At 47.3% G+C, this 17,438-nt stretch overlaps 1 protein-coding gene and 1 long non-coding RNA gene across 4 annotated transcripts in view; one reads left to right on the plus strand and one right to left on the minus strand.

Annotated features, from left to right (window-relative positions):
* Smim35 (small integral membrane protein 35) overlaps window positions 1–17,438 on the plus strand; it is a 61,880-nt gene that overhangs the window by 25,911 nt on the left and 18,531 nt on the right. The window lies entirely within an intron of this gene.
* LOC120094136 (uncharacterized) lies at window positions 7,981–16,165 on the minus strand. Of its 2 annotated transcripts, XR_005488142.2 has the most exons (4): window positions 12,940–13,378; window positions 12,669–12,831; window positions 12,173–12,527; window positions 7,981–11,987 (listed from the first exon to the last, which is right to left on the minus strand). It is a non-coding gene; the product is annotated as an uncharacterized LOC120094136 (long non-coding RNA). The 2 variants fall into 2 exon arrangements; XR_005488141.2 differs by having other exon boundaries at window positions 12,173–12,831; window positions 12,940–16,165.

Below are 17,438 nucleotides of genomic sequence, written 5' to 3' on the forward strand. Positions count from 1 at the left end.
GCGCTCCCCCTGCATCCTGCTTTGGTTTGCTGAGTGAGGTTCTTACTTGGGGCTTGGCCTACAGAAGAGCAACAGTGAGTGTCAGCATAGAGAGACCAGTGAGATGGCTCAGTGGTAAAAGGTACGTACCTTCAAGTCAGGTCATACCTGAGTTCAATCCATAGTGCTAGAAACAAAAGACTTTGTGGAAAGTTCTCCTCTGACCTCTGTACATATACCCCGGTACACAATCACCATTCACATGCAAAATAAGCAAATACAATAAGAATAATTTGAAAATATGTTAGTCATAACTTCAAGGGTGATACCCAAAGACACCTACTTATACCTCTGTCCGGATGTGTGTGGGGTGGAAGGCCTGTGGAAGCAATAAAGGTAGGTGGTTATCGTATTTCTTATTTAAAATTTTTATTAGGAAAAGAAATGGAAGAGTAATATAGATAGGGAAAATGATTAAAAATTAAGAGGGTAAAGCTTTAGAAATAAAGATAGGCTCATAGGAGGCCAAACATAGCGGCCCACACCTCTAACCCCAGCCCTAACTCTCTGGGAGTCTGAGGCCAGTCTTGTCTACATGGAATTCCAGGTAAGCCAGGCTAGCTATATAGTGAGACAGGAGGGGGTTGGGGGGAGGGGAAGCCAACTAAAATAAACAAAAAGAAGAATGGAGTGAAGGTGTACAGAAGACAGAATATGAAAGATAAAAAAACTATATGAAATTAAATTGGAAGCATAAACTTGGCCGTTCAGAAAAAAGCTGAGGGATAGAAATGACGTGAAGGGCCTGGGGATTTAGCTCAGTGGTAGACCGCTTACCTAGGAAGCGCAAGGCCCTGGGTTCGGTCCCCAGCTCCGAAAAAAAAGAACCAAAAAAAAAAAAAAAAAAGAAATGACGTGAAGGTGTGTGTGTATCTCTCTGTGTGTGTATGTGTCCGTGTGTGTGTCTGTGAGTGTCTGTGTGTCTCTCTGTGTGTGTCTGTATGTGTGTCTGTGTGTCTATATATGTGTCTGTGTCTATATGTGTGTGTGTCTGTATGTGTGTATCTATGTGTGTCTGTGTGTATCTGTGTGTGTCTATGAGTGTCTCTGTGTGTATGTGTGTATGTCTGTGTGTGTGAATGTGTGTCTGTGTCTGTGAGTGTCTGTGTGTGTGAATGTGTCTGTGTGTGTCTATGTGTGTGTGTCTCTGTGTGTGTGTCTTTGTCTGTGTGTGTCTATGTGTGTGTGTCTGTGTCTGTGTGTGTGTCTGTATCTGTGTGGGTCTGTGTGTGTGTGTCTGTGTGTGTCTATGTGTGTGTGTGTGTGTGTGTGTGTGTGTGTGTGTGTGTGTGTAGCTTGGATGGATGAAGCCCATGTCCTTCCTTTTCCATTAGCCTGGTTCCCAGTTGCAAATCAAAGAAGCTACAGCTCGAGTGAGCTGCCTACTGTCATGGCTGCGACTCTGGGAGGTTTGGGTAGTGACTGTGAGACGTGGCAACTTAGGGTGACCAGTGTCTTCAAGAGGCAGGCCTCTGGCCTAACAGTTGCAACATGAGCTGAAGCAAAAGAAAATGAAACAAAACCTCAGCTCCCACCTCTCCAGGCTGATAAATCCTATCTGGTATTTTCATTAGAAAGTGGCTTTAATTAGCACCAGGAGTTGATGGGGAGGCGGGGAGGTGAGCGAGGGAATCTACACTCAGCATGGAGGCGAGACTCGGAATATCACTGTGGAGAAAGGCCTCAGATTTCTTCACCATTTCTGCTCATCATGGAACTTGGTACCCAGGAGTTCTGGGTTCCTATGAGCACCGTGGCATCCCGTCTACACCCGGAGTGAGTCGGGACTCAGGGAATCTAGTCTTCTTTTCTAGGTGAGGAAGCAAAGGAGTAGAGATGGCACCACACTGGGACTCATATCAAGACAGAAGGATCCCGGAGGCCCACTACATCTGGTGCCTGTATTCTGTAGGTTTTTTAACAGAAGATGGTGGTCTGTTAGCTGTGTTAGTGTGCTATGGTGACATCCTTTCATGCAATTTCTAACTGAACCCTTTAGGCACTCTGAGGTGGGTTTGAAAGACTCACAGTTCCAGAAGGGAGAAATTAGCCCTTAGTAGGTAGCAGGGCTGGAGCAATCTACTGTGTGCTGTTCCCCTTCCTGTCAGCATAGTCAGGCATCATTACACTGTCCCCAGGTGACACCCTTTGCATATGTGACCCTCTAGCCTTACTTCACATTAGCCTGGTGCAGAATTGTGTTTGTTGGGCTAAGCAGTCTTTGTAGGATGGTGGGATTTTTGCAAGTCTTTTCTATTACCCACCTGACTCCTATAGATCCTCACACTGGATCAAACAGGAGTCTACTAGTGCTGGTTGACTCAGTGAGACTGTGCAAGACATATGTCAGCCCAGGGCAAGCCCAGATAATACTCAGCCTGAGGAGAGTCTCATTCTGCTCTGCCCTGGACCTGCCATCTTTCCCAGCTTGACTGTAACTTGCCCTTCTGGACCCTTCTGTCTCTCACTCTGGCTTCCCTCTTAAGCAGTCAGCTCTAGTTGAGGGCCAGGAATGAGGAAGGGTCTGAAAGTGCTGGCTTCCTTTCAGCCTAGAGATGGTGCCTATCTTTTTTCTAAAATGTGTGTGTGTGTGTGTGTCTGTGTCTGTGTGTCTATGTGTGTGTCTGTGTGTGTCTGTGTGTCTATGTGTGTGTCTGTGTGTCTATGTGTGTGTCTGTGTGTCTATGTGTGTCTATGTGTGTGTCTGTGTGCCTATGTGTGTGTCTGTGTGTCTATGTGTGTCTATGTGTGTGTCTGTGTGTCTATGTGTGTGTCTGTGTGTGTCTGTGTGTGTGTGTGTGTGTGTGTGTGTGTGTGTGTGTGTGTGTGTAGGTCAGAAGACAACATGTAGAGATTGGTTTTCTCCTTCTACCTTGTTAGTTCTGGGGATCAAACTCAGGTCCTTGGGTTGGTTGCAAGCACACTTACCAGCTGAACCTTCCCCTAGTTTCTTCCTGGCCTCTGCAGGCTACCCTGACAGGAGGACATAGTGGTCCAGCCTTGGAGTTCCTGGTGGGCCCAGGTACCCTGCACACTCTTCCTCTGCTCTGCCCTTACTCCAGGAAAGAGGTGCCCATCCCATGTTTCCTCATATTCTGACTTCTCAGATGTTCATAAAGTGTGTTTCTGACAAGGTAGATAGTCCAAGGCCTCTGGCACAGCCTGGCACAGGCCTCTTCCCTAGCCGGGTCCCTCCTATCCAGAACTCCAGAATTTCTAGTGTATCTATGCTGTGGCTGCCTGCCTACCTAGATCTGCATGCTCCCACTCCACCCAGGGCCCATCCCAACCCAGGACTCTCCCTCTCACTGTCCCTGGGGTCAATCCCAAAGCTGAAAATGCTATAGAGGAGAAACCTCAATACAAGATGGGGCAGACCTGGCACAAGGGAGCACAGGGTCACCTTGGGGCTATAGGAAGTCCCCAGAGCTGAGTAGCATCCAGGAAGAGGGAGAGGGAGGTAACTTCCTGCTTCAACAGAATAGTCCCATAACAGAGTAGCTACCCCATGTACTTGAGACATTTATTTACTGTCTGGGTATTGAACTCAAGGCCTCTCAGTCTCCCTACCGCTGAGCTACAGCCTCAGACCTTTTGTTTATTTGTTTAGTTGTTTTTTTTTAAAATTTCTAGACAGGGTCTTATTGAGATATCCAAGGCAGATCCTTCATTTGTAATTCTCCTGCCTCAGCTTCCCAGGTAGCTTGGACTGCAGGCTTGGAAGTTCTTTTAAACGATTGTAGAACAGCTTGGCGCCCTACTTACTTGGCGCCCGCAGAGTTTACTGTCTTGCCTGTGACTAGCCTGATTCTGGAGCCAGTTATCAAATTACGAATGTAGGTGAACTGACCGTGAGTAGAATTATTGATTTTGAAATTTTTTTGCATTTAATTTCATAAAATGGCCTTACACAGAATGGCTTCACAAAACTCAGTTTTCAGTGGTCCACCGTCCAGTTCTCCTTTCTGGCCTCCCCTATTGGTTGCAACTATATTTTCTCCTCTGAAGGAACTGGGTCTCCTGACTTCTCTGGCCTCTTAACTTCAGCCCCTTCCTGGTTTTGTTTCTAGGCCTCTGGAGCAACCCCATGATTTCCTTGCAAAGTATCTTATCATAGCTGAACGACAGCGCTCTGACCCTGGAGCGATAACCTCCCACCACAGCGGCCCCCACACGTAGGTTCTGAACTGTCACCCAGTTATGTAGATGTGAGCACAGCAATGGTGTCATCTGACTCCAGCGAGCCCTCTCAGAGGTATCCCAAAATCTGGGTTCTTGTAGCATTCTTAGACTTTTTTAAACTTGAGTGGTGTGTCACACTTCGCTGGAAGAGAAGCTCCCTTTGTCTCCTCCACCAGAGACCTGTAGTGACTCTTGGACCTACCTTCCTGGTCGGTCTGGCAAAACAGAAGTGTATGACAACTGAATGAACAAGCCTCTACCTTGGCACTTGAAGGAACCTTCCAAGAGCCCTTCTCTCCTTGGGGAAGGAACCATTTCTGCCACCAGGGGGCGCACGACTCACATGAAATTTTTTTTCCCCTTGACAAGGAGTAAAGGGCTGTATATGGCTTGTTTACAGTGAGGGCCTGACTCAGGTTCCTTCAAGAGCCAGGGGAGAGAGAAGGAAATGGCTACGTATATGCTATGGAAGTGGGGTGCACCCACAGAAGGTAGATAGAAAACATCGCCTTTATGCAGGAAGGTGAATTGCCCGGATCAAGCACAGTGTCTTGTTTGGACCAGAGACAGTATGGCTAGAACAGTGGTTGAAATGTACAACACAAACTACTAGTGTAGTCTCTGGTGGCTCCTTGGTAACCCTTGAGCAGGGAGCAGGCACACAAGGAAACAGCTGGGGTGACCTCCTGCAGAACCGAGTTCTCTAAGCTCATCCTAGCCTACAACATGTCCAAGGCCTTGGAGGCACTGGGACTGGAGGCTTGCTACACCGGCCTTGGAAACCACAAGCAAAATTGTCAAACTCAGGAATCGTGGATGGTGTTTCCCTTTCTTCTCTGAGAGCCCGTAGGCAGGTATGGAAACCATTCTCCATGTCTGGGGAGCAAGACTTGGGAGAGGGGTCTCATTGTTCCATTCGGACCATGGGGTTGGAGAAGCTATACGATTTAGGCTTCAGAGCATTCAGAACTAGACTCTGTTCTAGTTCCCTGGATTCTGTTGCTGTAATAAAACTCGGAAAGTGTCTTAGGAGAAGGAATGGTTTATTTCATTTTACTGGTTACAATTCCTCCATGGAGGGAAGCCAGGGCAGGGATTCAAATATCAGGAACCTGGAGCAGAAACCACAGGAGATTGTGGCTTCCTGGCTAATGCTTAGTTTTGTTGTTTGTTTGTTTGTTTTTTTATAGCCCAGGACTAATGGCCTAGGGAATGGTGCTACCCACAGTAGCCTGGATCCTACTCAACCATCATGATAATGCCCTGCAGACATGCCCAAAGCCAGCCTAATCTGGGCAATCATTCAATTGAGGTCCTCTTCTCAGGTGACTGTGTCAAACTGACAGTTAAGGCTAATTAGAAGAAAACCTAGTTGTCTCCAGTTCTTGGGGAAGAAATCAAATCAGCCACTAGGGGACACACAAACTACAGGGATGGTTTCTTAGGATTCTACTAGACATTGTGGAAGGTTTTATAGGGAGCCTGGCTACAGCATGACAGCTACTGTATTTTGATCCTAGGACTACCCTCTGACCTTTTCAGTCATTGTCTTCAGGATTAGTCCTGCTTGTGGATTTACTGCACTGAAGAAACATTTGTCCTGAACCCAAGAGGGTTCTGTCCTGAGCTGGGAAGATAGGCTCTGGGCACACAGACATGGGTAAATCCATCTCCAGAGAAGGCAGGTGGGTTCTAGGTACAGTACCTTGCAGTGTTGACTCTGGAGCTTGAGTGATGGCTTCCTGCTGAAGGCAGGATGTTCTGTGGGCCTCTAAAGGTGAGCGGGGAAACTAGATGAAAGGTTAAGAAAGAGCAGGCAGGACCACACCCTAAGCCACAACCTTGAAGTAGGAGCCTAGTTGGCCCATCCACTTGTGTATGACAGAACAATGCCAGGCAGGATTTATAGGATGAGGCTGCAGGGTAGAGGGTGCTGGATATGGGGTGAGGGGGTATGTTACCTTTCTCGTTGTTATGACAACTGGCACAAAAGCAACTTAAGGAAGGAAGCCTTTATTCTGCTTCATGGTTTGAGAATCCATAGTTGAGTCCGTCATGGTGGAGGAGTCATGGTAGCCAGGAGGGTGGGAGGACTGGTCACATTGCATCTGCAGTCAAGATTCACAGAAGGAGGTGGATGTTGGTGCTTAGCTTGCTTTCTCCCCTTTTAACGTGTGTGTGCGTGCGTGCATATGTGCTGTGTGTGTATGTGTGTGTGGTGTGTGCATGTACATATGCATATGTGTGTGGTGTATGTGGGGTGTGGGGTGTGTGTGTATGGTGTGTGTGTGGTGTGTATGTGGTGTGTGTGTGGTGTGTATGTGGTGTGTGTGTGGTGTGTATGTGGTGTGTGTGTGGTGTGTATGTGGTGTGTGTGTGTGTGTACCTCCCTCTATTACTCTCTTCCTTATTTTACCTAGGTGCTGGGGATCTGAACTCAAGTCCCCATGCTTGCACAGCAAGTGTTTCACCCACTGAGCCATCGCCCAGCCATCTTTTCTATTTATTCAATATAGGAACCCGTTCCATGGAATGCATTGGCCACATTCATGGTCTCCCCATAGCAATCAACCTAGTGTGTATTTGTTTGCCTAATAGATGATCCTGGATCATGTTGGATCAGCAAATGATGTTAACCATCACAGAGAGAGATGGTTGTTTTTGCCTAGAGGTGAGGAGGGGACGTTGATCCAGATTTCCTGAGGCACAAGGCTTCTGTGATTTTGAGATTTTTAAATTGTTTAAAAATTTTAAATTTATTTATTTGTATAGTGTGTATGTGTGTGTATGTTACCTATATCTATGTGCACCACATGTGTATGACCAAGGAGGTGAAAGGGGAGACATCAGATCCCTTGGAACTAGAGTTGTGGGTGTTGGTAAAGCTGCCATGTCGGTGCTGGAAGCCAAACCTAGGTTTTTCTCAAAAGCAACAAGTGCTCCTAACTACTGGACTGTCTCTCCAGCCCTGGCTTTTACATTTTGAGATAGAAATTTGTGCTATATTTCAGGCTGGCCTGGGAACTCACTCTGTAGCCTGGGCTGGTCTTAGATTCAAGATCTTCCTGTTTCCTTCCTGCTATCATGCTGGGATGACAAACATTCATCTCATTCACCCAGTCCTTAGAGGCTTTCTCAGAACAAGAATAATATATATAATTCAACCGAGGGGCTTAGCTCACGGTGAACCCTGCTCAGCCTTGGAGACACAACCTCCATGGTTTCCCTGCTGCCTTTAAGGGCTCAGGTCTGCCTTTGGCCCCCTTTGCTTGCCAGTTTGATTTCTCCGTGGCTTCCATTTGTCTTTCTTCCTGAGTTTCTTGGAACCTGGAGCCTCCGTAGAAGGCAGGACTCAGGAAATTGGTATCTGGAATGTTGTCTAGATGAAGAGGAACAGAGGGATGATGGGAGGTGGGTGGCAGTGCCTTTTCATGTGGAGTTTGAGCAGAGAGCAACCTTCAGTTGTCTAAGGGAGTTTGAATCTGACCAAGACTCCCTGTTAACATTTACAGCAGCAGGTAGGTGCTGAGAATTTTCCTGCCTGCCAACCATTTTCACGCCTTATATCCCAGTGAGCAGCAAGACTATAATGTTCTTCCCATAGGTGTAGGATTGGCTTTGAAACAAATGCCTAGCTGAGCAGGCTAAGTATGACCTCTACCATTAAAGGACACCATAGACTCCTTGTATTTCCAGGGCTGGGCACTGAATCCAGGCCTTATTATGAGTGGTAGGTGCTCTCCCACCACCCCTCCCCCCCATGCCCTGCGCTTCCTATTCACAGCTCGGCAATATTTAGGCACAGATTGCCTGGCTTGGATGCCCACATAGGGAAATGTGTCACCCTGGGGGTGAAACCACAGATGACCTGGCTTTGGTATTCTGATAGTGAAAGGGTGTGCAGATCCTGTTGACCTGACCCTGGCAGTACTGTCCGTCTCTCATTTCAGTCATTCCTTCCCGGGATCAAGGGTGATCTCTCACTTAGTAAAAGCTGCGTTTCGACATGGAAGCTCAGTGCTGACTTTTAGGGTCTTCTAGAATCTGGGGCTGTCTTCAGGAGAGGGTCAGGAATAGACTGTCTTTTAGTCCATTAGGGAGCATTGAGTATCCACTTGTTAGACACTGCTGAGTTGGGCCTGGTTGGCCCTAAGGTTTTACTTCAGCATGCATGAATGGCTCTGGGTGCCATACACTGTGCTGGGCTGGAGGAGACATGGAGTGGGGTGTATGATCCATGTGCCCACGCATGAGAAGCCTTCAACTTAGGAGGAAGTGTTCACCTTGGATCCAGTGGAACAGCAAGAGGCACAGTCTAGCCCTACAGAGGCAGCTTGTGCAGTAGCCACAGGGGGCAGAGGCCTCTGACCCACGAGGATCCTTCTCGGGCCTGGATTAAGGCAAAGACAAGCTTGCCTCATTTTCCTTCTACATTCCCACAAAACCCTGGAGCAAACTCCTCTTTCTCCTGCTTCACAGGGGTGGGGGCTCATTTGGCCCCTTTGAGATTAACCGACAAAGGAGTCTATGTTCTCTAGAAGTTCTTAAGAGGAAAATAGCTGGGGAGACCATCTGGGGCCCTTGGCCTGGGGTTTGAGCATGCATTAAGGTGACTGGGGTGATAGGAAGTGTAAGGGTTGTGCATTCTAAGTAGTCAAGAGCTTCTAGGTGTTTAATGGATAGATGTAGAGAGCCCAAGGCTCCTGACTCTGTGACTGGGCAAGGCAGCCTTGGCTTGTTCTATTTCTAGCAGGGAAACATGAAGCAGCCTGGGTACAAGACAAGGAAGCAAGAGGTGGGAGTCAGCTTTTGCCTGTGAGGTGGGAGGATCCTGGGGTGCCCTGAATGGGTGCCTACCTCTATGTGCATGAGTGATGGTGCCCTTGCCTTTGAAGTTCTCCAGCAGATGTAGGAACCTGAGGACAGTAGGGATGGCTGATGGCAGGTGTGAGTGGCTGGGTACTAGTGTGGGGTAGAAGTGTAGGAGGCAGATAGAATGAGGTTCAGCATGGCCTACGGCCAGAGCCAAGATGAGATCTGTGGAGCTCAAATGTATCTGCCTACGTCAGCAGCAGGCACAGGGAGAGTAGGTACCTTGCCCACTTTCACATGTGTAACTTTTGGTCCAGCTAAGTGGAAGCCAGGCTCATTCTGCAGTAGGCCTCTCAGCATGGGGATTCCCTTACCTCCATGCCTGGCCATGGGAGGGAGAGGCTTTACAGTCCCTTAACCTCTGTCTCCCTTTATCTCACGTGATCTCACCTCAGTGCCATGAGGTGCGTCTTACTCTTCTAGGGAGGATGAATTTGAAGTCCAGAGTGGCTTACTCAAAGAAAGGTTGTCCCAAGCCTTCCCTTACAGAGCATCGCTGTATCCATTCCCAAAAAGGCTGGGGTTTCCAGAGACCCTAGCCTAGAATAGGGTGCATTAGACTCAGTGCTACCAGATCCCCAATGGCTCCCAGTGTCCTCTCTTGGCATTCAGTGTGAGAGGCTTAGTAGACACGGAGATGTGCTGACAGGCATCTAAGCAAGCATAAGGAACAAGTACTACAGTCTCACTGTCACTAAGTCTTTTAGATTGCATCTCCCACCAGTAAATGACACTGCGTATTGTATACTGTGTGTATTGTAATATTTATGCATGCACAAAATACTTTTGTACTTACACACTGATAGGGGCAGCCATTAAAAAGCACACATGCAAATGTAAGTTAAGATGGAGAAGATTAGAGCTCCCCTTTATGCTACTTTCCGACTGTGTATCAGGCTCATATTTAAGACCACCTTTGGGCCACCTTGGGCTATGGGCTCCTATGACATGACTTCAATGTGTTGAGGCAAGGCTTGACCACCTCTAAGCCTCTCCCTGCCCACCGGGCAGCTGGTGTCTAAGGGCTGGTGTTGGTGACTCCAGTTGCTACCAGATCATGTGCTTGTATCCATGTGGGGTAAGCATGCTTAGCTTAAGAAAATGTTCAGTTGCCAAAGCACCTAGTAACTAGGGACAAAATTATTTCATTTTCCCATTGTGTATGTGTGTGCATTAGAATCCATGGATGTGTGCACACATGCGTGAGTGCACATGCTTACACATGCGTCAGGAGGCCAGATTCTGAGTGCCTTTCTCAATCATTCTCCACTGTACTCTTTGAGACAGGGTCTCTCACTGAACTTGGAGCTTGCCAATTTGGCTATACTGACTGGTCAGTGGATCTCCTGCCTGGGAGATTTCTCCAGAGCTGGGATTGCAGATACGTACTGCGGCATCCAGCCTTCCTGAGACACAGAGCCTGTTCAGTTCACATTGTTGATACCAAACGTGGTGCCCTGGGGTCACAGTGATTCCAGGGCATAGAAGTCCTTTGTTTGGGCTGGTGTAAAGAGACCTTGGCCATGACATCTCTTAGGTCAGTGCCGCTTATATTTCAGCCTGGGACTGGCCTCACACTTTCGTTTGGCACCTGAAATAGTTTACTTGCTGCTCCTATCTATGGAGGTCAGACCATGCAAGCAGACCTAGCACATCTCCATGGTTTCCCAACCCCTGGACTCTGGATAGGCAGTCTAAGGTCTAGGGTCTTCTGAGATAGCCATAGTCAGTGGAATGTGGCTATATGACACATGTCTGCTCCTGGGTGACATCGTGATCTCACAGGGATACCACCAAACGCTATGCAGGACCATCACAAGGACGAGAGTTTATCCCGATGAAAGAATCAGGATGCATAGAAAAGGTCACTTAACCAATCATAGCTTCTCCACCATGACCCAAGACAAGACAGTGCTAGATCCTTTCTTCTTCTTCATATAATGCCTTAGTATTGTCAAGAAGGGTTCAAAGGCTACTGGTCACTTATGAAAAGCCTCTAGTATGCTACTGTTGTAGAAAATTACAGTCTAGGTGATGGTGCCACCCACATTCAGGGCCAGTTTTACCCTCTCATTTATTCTCCAACATGCCAATCATCTCTGGGAATGCCCTTATAGAAAGAAGTGGGCTTTTCTGGTCTCTTAGGCACCTCTCAGCCTGTAGTACCAGGGAAGTGTTAAGTGTTAGTGAACCCCCAAAGACCAGCCGAAAGCTGATCTGATGCAATCATACCAGGGCCTTTATTTGAACTAGTTCAGGCCCCTCAGTCCACCACTGACATGCAGGATGGTTTGGGTGGAGAGGAGCCCTGAACATCTATCTGGGTAAGGTTTTATAGAAAGCAGCAAGAGCGGGCTGAGTGTCTCTAGCCTGGCAAATGTCTAATTGGAGAGCTACTGTGGTCTTTAGCATCACTGGCTGGCGCTGGGAGTCAAACCATAAACTTAACTTCTGCTTCCCTCTGCATAGGTGGTTATTAGGCAGGGGGTGGGCTCGTTCGGGATTAACCTGGACATGCTGGATTTGTTGGTGATATCCCAGAAACTGGAGCTAGGCTCGGGTTATGTTGGGGGGGATGGGGATAACTTGGAAACTATGCTAGGTACCAGCCTGTTAGCTTACCTGAATTCAAACTCAGGTCATGAGTGGAGTCTGAACTTAAAAAGATCTGATCTCTCAAATACAATCAAGATGTTGTAAATGCCCCGGAATTCCAAGCCCAGCAGCCCTGCCTGGGCTCTGAGCCTTGAGAGTCTGGCCCCTGCTGCCACCCACCTTCCGTCTATGTCCCCAACCACATTAGCAGTTAACGATGAAGGATCTTCACATTGGGTTGTCTTGTGAGTTTTATCACACTCGAGGATGTTATGTGCCAAGTATTCTTGGGGCAGCATCTACCAAAAAAATATCCAAAATGTTCATTTATCTTAAATCCTTTTACTTAAACAATGCTAGCCCAAACATAAGCAAATTTTCTCTCTAAACTTAAGCACCTTCAAAACGACTCTCCCCTGTTTCCTCCCCAGAGTGATACAATCAGGGCTGTTTTCTTTGGGAAAGTCCCTACATTAACTCTCACCTGAACAAACTTTGGTGGGCTTCAGGCCCATGGGATACATGGTTGTAGCCACAGATGAACCAGTTGAGTGAAGGCTTGCCCAAAACTGCAGATTCCTGGATCATCTCCACGGAGTCTGGCTGGACAGCCGTGGAGACGCCTGGAGAACTCTGGCACACATGGCGAGCCTCTGCTTCTGACTTGTCTGCATTTCAGGAAAATGTTGGCTCAGATTTGGGGTCCTTGATACACAGGGGTACATGGAAGCTCAGGGCTGAGTGGCAGGGAATGAATTCATGTTGAAATTCTATTTCGAGAAGTTAGTGAGCAGGATTCATAATGTGTAGGTGTCTTTCTGCTGCTTGTGCTGTTTGCCCTGTTAGGAGAAGCAGGGAGGAGAGCGTAGGGTCTCAGCACTGCCCGTGGATGAAAGCAGGATGATCAGTGATCGCACCCTGGGTGCCAGTGGGGTGGCTGGCACTGAGGGCAGGGGGTTGTGACGAGGCCTGGGGCTCACCAGGGTCCTGTCCCCAGATGAGCTGTCCAGCTGCGCAATCACTCTGACTCTGAGCAACAACGGGATAGCAGAGATGAGTTTCAGCAATATTTCAACGTTTGTGGTGCTCCGGAAACCGTGAACCCGATCAATGACTCGTTGTAATAAGTATTGGCAGGTCAAGCTGTTTGGGCAAAATAATAGATTGTGTGACACAAAGAAGATTGTCATGCCAGTTTAATAAATGAGCGTAAGACAGAGATGGGAAAGACGGTGGAATGGAGTAGTGTACCTGGCTGAGAGGTGGAAATGGAGACACCGCAGGTACAGCAGGTACGGAAGGTACAACGGAGGTGGACAGAGAGGCATGTAGTTGCTGAGGGAGCGTCCCTGGGCTACCCAGGGGTTTGGGCCACCACCGATTCTACAGGGGTCACATATCAGATGTCCTGTATATCAGATATTTACACTATGATTCATAAGAGTAGCAAAATTTTAGTTATGAAGCAGGAACAAAATAACTTTTATGGTTGGGTTATGCAGGTTCACAGCATGACGAACTGTATTAAAAGGTCACAGTGTCAGGAAGGTTGAGAACCACTGCTCTAGATTAATTTGTTCTTTTTCTTGTGACCATCTAGAAATGGTGATTTAAGAACTTTCTTCTTCTTTTCTCCCTCTTCTTCCTCTTCTTCCTCTCCTCCTCCTCTCCCTCTCCCTCTCCCCCCCATCTCTCTCTCTCTCCCCCCCTCTCAATGAATCTGGAGTTCACTGATTGGACAGCCTAGTTGGCTAGCAAGCCCACAGGTCCTTCTTGTCTTTGCCACTCAGTGTACATACCACCACATCCACCTTCTAAAAGCTCTTTTAAAACGTTTAATCTTGTAGAATTTTATACATGCCCAAAACCTCTCCCCAGCTTCATGTCCTCTTTTGATAACTTACGGAATAGTATCCACACCATCTTTCTGTGCTCGCGTGTGGGGCCACCCACCGGAGCACACGCAATACCAGGTGCCACTTCCTCCCCTGAAGACAACCAACTCTCCTGAGCCTAGGAAACTTCACCTGCCAAAGTCTTCAGATGGCCGGTCGTCACGGCCCTCCCTCCGTCTGTCTGGGCTGGGGTTGAGCCTAGTTAGATCTTGTGCTAGTGTTGTGTGGTGGCTACAGCTGTGCAGCAGCCTTGTCCCGTCTGAAAGACGCTTCTCACCACACTCCTCCCCAACCCTGGATGCTTCCTGAGCTGGGTGGGAAGGGGATGTGCTAGGGATGTCCCACTTAGGACTGACGGCTTCACGGTTACTCATATGCTGCTCTCCGATCAGCTGTGAGTCACTATGGTAATGGATGACCATTGTGAAACCGAGCTTTCTCTGATGAGGGCTGAGGGCTGGGCTAATCTACGTGTATACATCTGAGTGTCTAGATGTCAGTTTGATAGCTGCCGTGCCAGCAAAATAATAGTAGGTTCTCCTCTAGCCTCTATGAACTCTCCAGCCATAGGTTCTTAGATGACTACCAGCTTCTGTTTACTTATTAGCTTGGGTTCTGGGGGCTCAAACTCAGATTCTCATGTATTTTACTCACTGAGTCATCTCCCCAGATCCTTTCTAGAAATTGTTTTCCTCCCCATAGGGCTCATGCTAGAAACATACACACACACACACACACACACACACACACACACACACACACACACACACACACACACACCTTTTAGCTTATCAGAATTAGTTTAGGGTTTATATCAGCTTGATTGTACTGATTACTGCTCCCCTCAATCTTTATTTGTGTGTGTTTGCTTACCCTGTATGCTAAAGTCACAAGTCTAACAAATATTGCTATGATTACTTACCAGCTGTGATCATAGTTGGCATTACACTACTTTGCAGCCATCCAATTCTTTTGTGCTATTTATGGACAAATGCGTCTCCATCTGTTGTAGCCCCAACATTGTATAATATATCATTTGTTTTATGCAAATTGTTTTCTATATCTGTGAAGATCTGAGAAATATACATCCATACAAAAATTATAGAATTATCTTTATTGGTGTTTATAGTGTGTGTGTGTGTGTGTGTGTGTGTGTGTGTGTGTGTGTTCATACATACTACAAAGTGCTCCCCCACTGAGCTGCACTGAGTCTAAGATTAATAGTCCAGCACCTGGTCCTACTGAGGCTTGAACTCAGGGCCTTATGCATGGAAAACAGAGGTAAGCATACTGTGGAGCGGCTTCGTGTGTATTCCAACAATCATGCAGTATCATTTGCTCTCTGCCTGAAGAAAGCCTTCCACTAATGTCTATACTATTCAGTAAGTTTTTAACCTTGAAAAATTTGTCTTTATTTTGTCTTCATTATTGAAAGACAGCTCTTGGCTGCTGGGTTTTCCTTTGAGCACCGTATCTCTGATCTTTGCTGTTTCCACTCAGAAGCAGCAGCTGTCACACGGGTCCTGTTCGCCCATGAGTCCCAACATGTCTTCTTGCTGCTTTCATGTGTTCCTCTTGTTTGATTTTTAGCATTGTTTTGCCAGCATTTGTCTATTTGTAAATCTCTTATTTGGAATTTCTGGGTATATATGTTATCAGTTTTTAAAAGTAAGTTTCATAAATTTTATGCATTTTTACCCATCCTCTGGCCTTTCCCCCAGTTCTAGCACCACTGTTACTCTTGATAGTAGTGTTTCTCTGGCTGCTTGCCTCACATGTCCCTTCTGCCATCTAGCTCGTTCCAAGCTTTCTTATTCCTCGTTCTATTGGTCTGGATCTACTGTTGAGATCCTTCAGTGAATGCATTGGTTTTTATTTCTACCATTTTCAAGACAGAATTTTAATTCTTTAGACAGGGTCTGAGTGTTTAGCTGAGGCTAGCCTCAAACTACCAAACACAAGGCATCCTCCTGCCTCAGCCCCCACAGTTCTCCTGCAGTGCTGTGATGACAGGTGTCTTCCACAGCCCCCTTTACATCTTTTGTCACGTCTTCCTTTCATTCTGGAAACAACTATGGTGACTAAAATTTTTTTCTATTAAATCCAACATTAGATCATTCTTCCAGTCTGATTCCCCATCTTTCGGGCGCAGCATTGACTGTCTTCTCCTCTTGGTAGGCAGAACATTCTCCATGTTCTGTTGCAGAGGTCCTGGGTCCAGGCTCCTGGGTCCTTCCTGGGAAGCTTGTAGCTGTCACTACATAGTGAGTTCTGCATTTTAGGCTGAGTAGTAAGCTGAGATGTCTCTACTTTGCTGAGCTGAGCCTGAAGTGGAAGATTCTTGTCTTTCTTAACCAATTGTCTCAAATCCAATTAGTGCTCCCTTTGACTGTAAAGAGCAAAGAAGCTACCTTTGGAGTGCTATTGATGACTGCAGACTCATGGTTGAGGAAGAGAGACACAGAAGGCTTCTGTGACAACCCAATTCCCACACTCCACAGTAACAGCCTGGACAGAAAAAAGCCATGGAAGAGAACTCGTAAAACCTCTTAAAATTCTTCTTCTTCTTCTCCTTCTTCCCCTCCCCCTCCCCCTCTTCCCCCTCCTCCTCCTACCCCTGTCCCTCTTCCTCCTTCTTCTCTCCCTCCCCCTCCTCCCCTCCCCCTCCCTCTCCTCCTCTTTCTCCCCCCTCTCTCCCCCTCTTCCTCCTCCTCCTCTTCCTCTTCCTCTTTCCCTCCTCTTCTTCCTCCTTCCCCTCCCCTTCCTCCCCCTCCCCCTCTTCTTCCTCCTCCTCCCCGTTCCTCTTTCTCCTCCTTCTTTCCCTCCCCCTCCTCTCCTTCCCCTCCCTCTCCTCCTGCTCCTCCTCCACCTCCTTTTCCTCCTCCTCTTTTTTTGGGGGCTCCTAAGGGTGGGGTAGGGATTGAGCTGGGAGGATTGGGAAGTGAATATGCTCAGGGTTCATGCTGTGAAATTTCCAAATAATCAATAAAAATATTATGGAAAAAAATTCTCACAAATCTTCTAAAACAGATATTTTTCATCTGCTGTTTGCCTGTAAGCCTTAAATAGTTGTTAAAAAAAGTCTTATCTCTCTTTGAAAGCAAAAAGTCTTCATGTTTTTGTGCCAGAATCTTATCTCTCCCTTTTCCTCTTCCTCCTTCTCTTTCTCCTCCCCCTCTTCCTCCCCCTCCTCTTCTTTCTCCCCTTCCTCTTCTTCCTCCTCCTCTCCCCTCCTCCCCTCTTCCTTTCACCCTTCTATCTCTTAGATTTTGAACTGTGTTTGGTTTGGTTTTTTCCTTTACTTTCCCTCTTCCTTTCCTCTTCTCTCCCTCCTTAAGCTGTAAGTTCATTGGGCTGATCCTGCTTCCTAGATTATAAGGCTTAAGGTTGACTCTTCCCACTGAAGCCATCTGCCAGATATCAAGTTATTTGACATTTGATCTTTGCATCCTGTGGCACACACAGATCAGTACCCGAGGACAATTTACCATTTCTTCTTTCCTTCTAACTCAACCCCTCACTCTTTTCTGCTCGAATTTATTCTATACACAGCAGCAGAGCAAATTTTAGAACGGGCATGTTGGTCACAGCTTTGCTCCAGTAGCTGCTTAAACGGCTTCCCACAAAGTAGAACTCCTTCATGTAGACCACAGGCAGGGCCAGATGAGGTAATCTCTTCATCGTGTTCTTATTGTCTCCTCTTTGTGCTCCACTCCACACCCAGCCCTAATCCATACCAGCCAAACTCCATGCCCAGCCCTATTCCACACACCTCAGCCCCACTCCACACCCAGCCCTAATCCATACCAGCCAAACTCCATGCCCAGCCCTATTCCACACACCTCAGCCCCACTC

The sequence above is a fragment of the Rattus norvegicus genome, chromosome 8, assembly GCF_036323735.1.
Source record: "Rattus norvegicus strain BN/NHsdMcwi chromosome 8, GRCr8, whole genome shotgun sequence".
In the NCBI taxonomy this organism is placed as follows: Eukaryota; Metazoa; Chordata; class Mammalia; order Rodentia; family Muridae; genus Rattus; species Rattus norvegicus.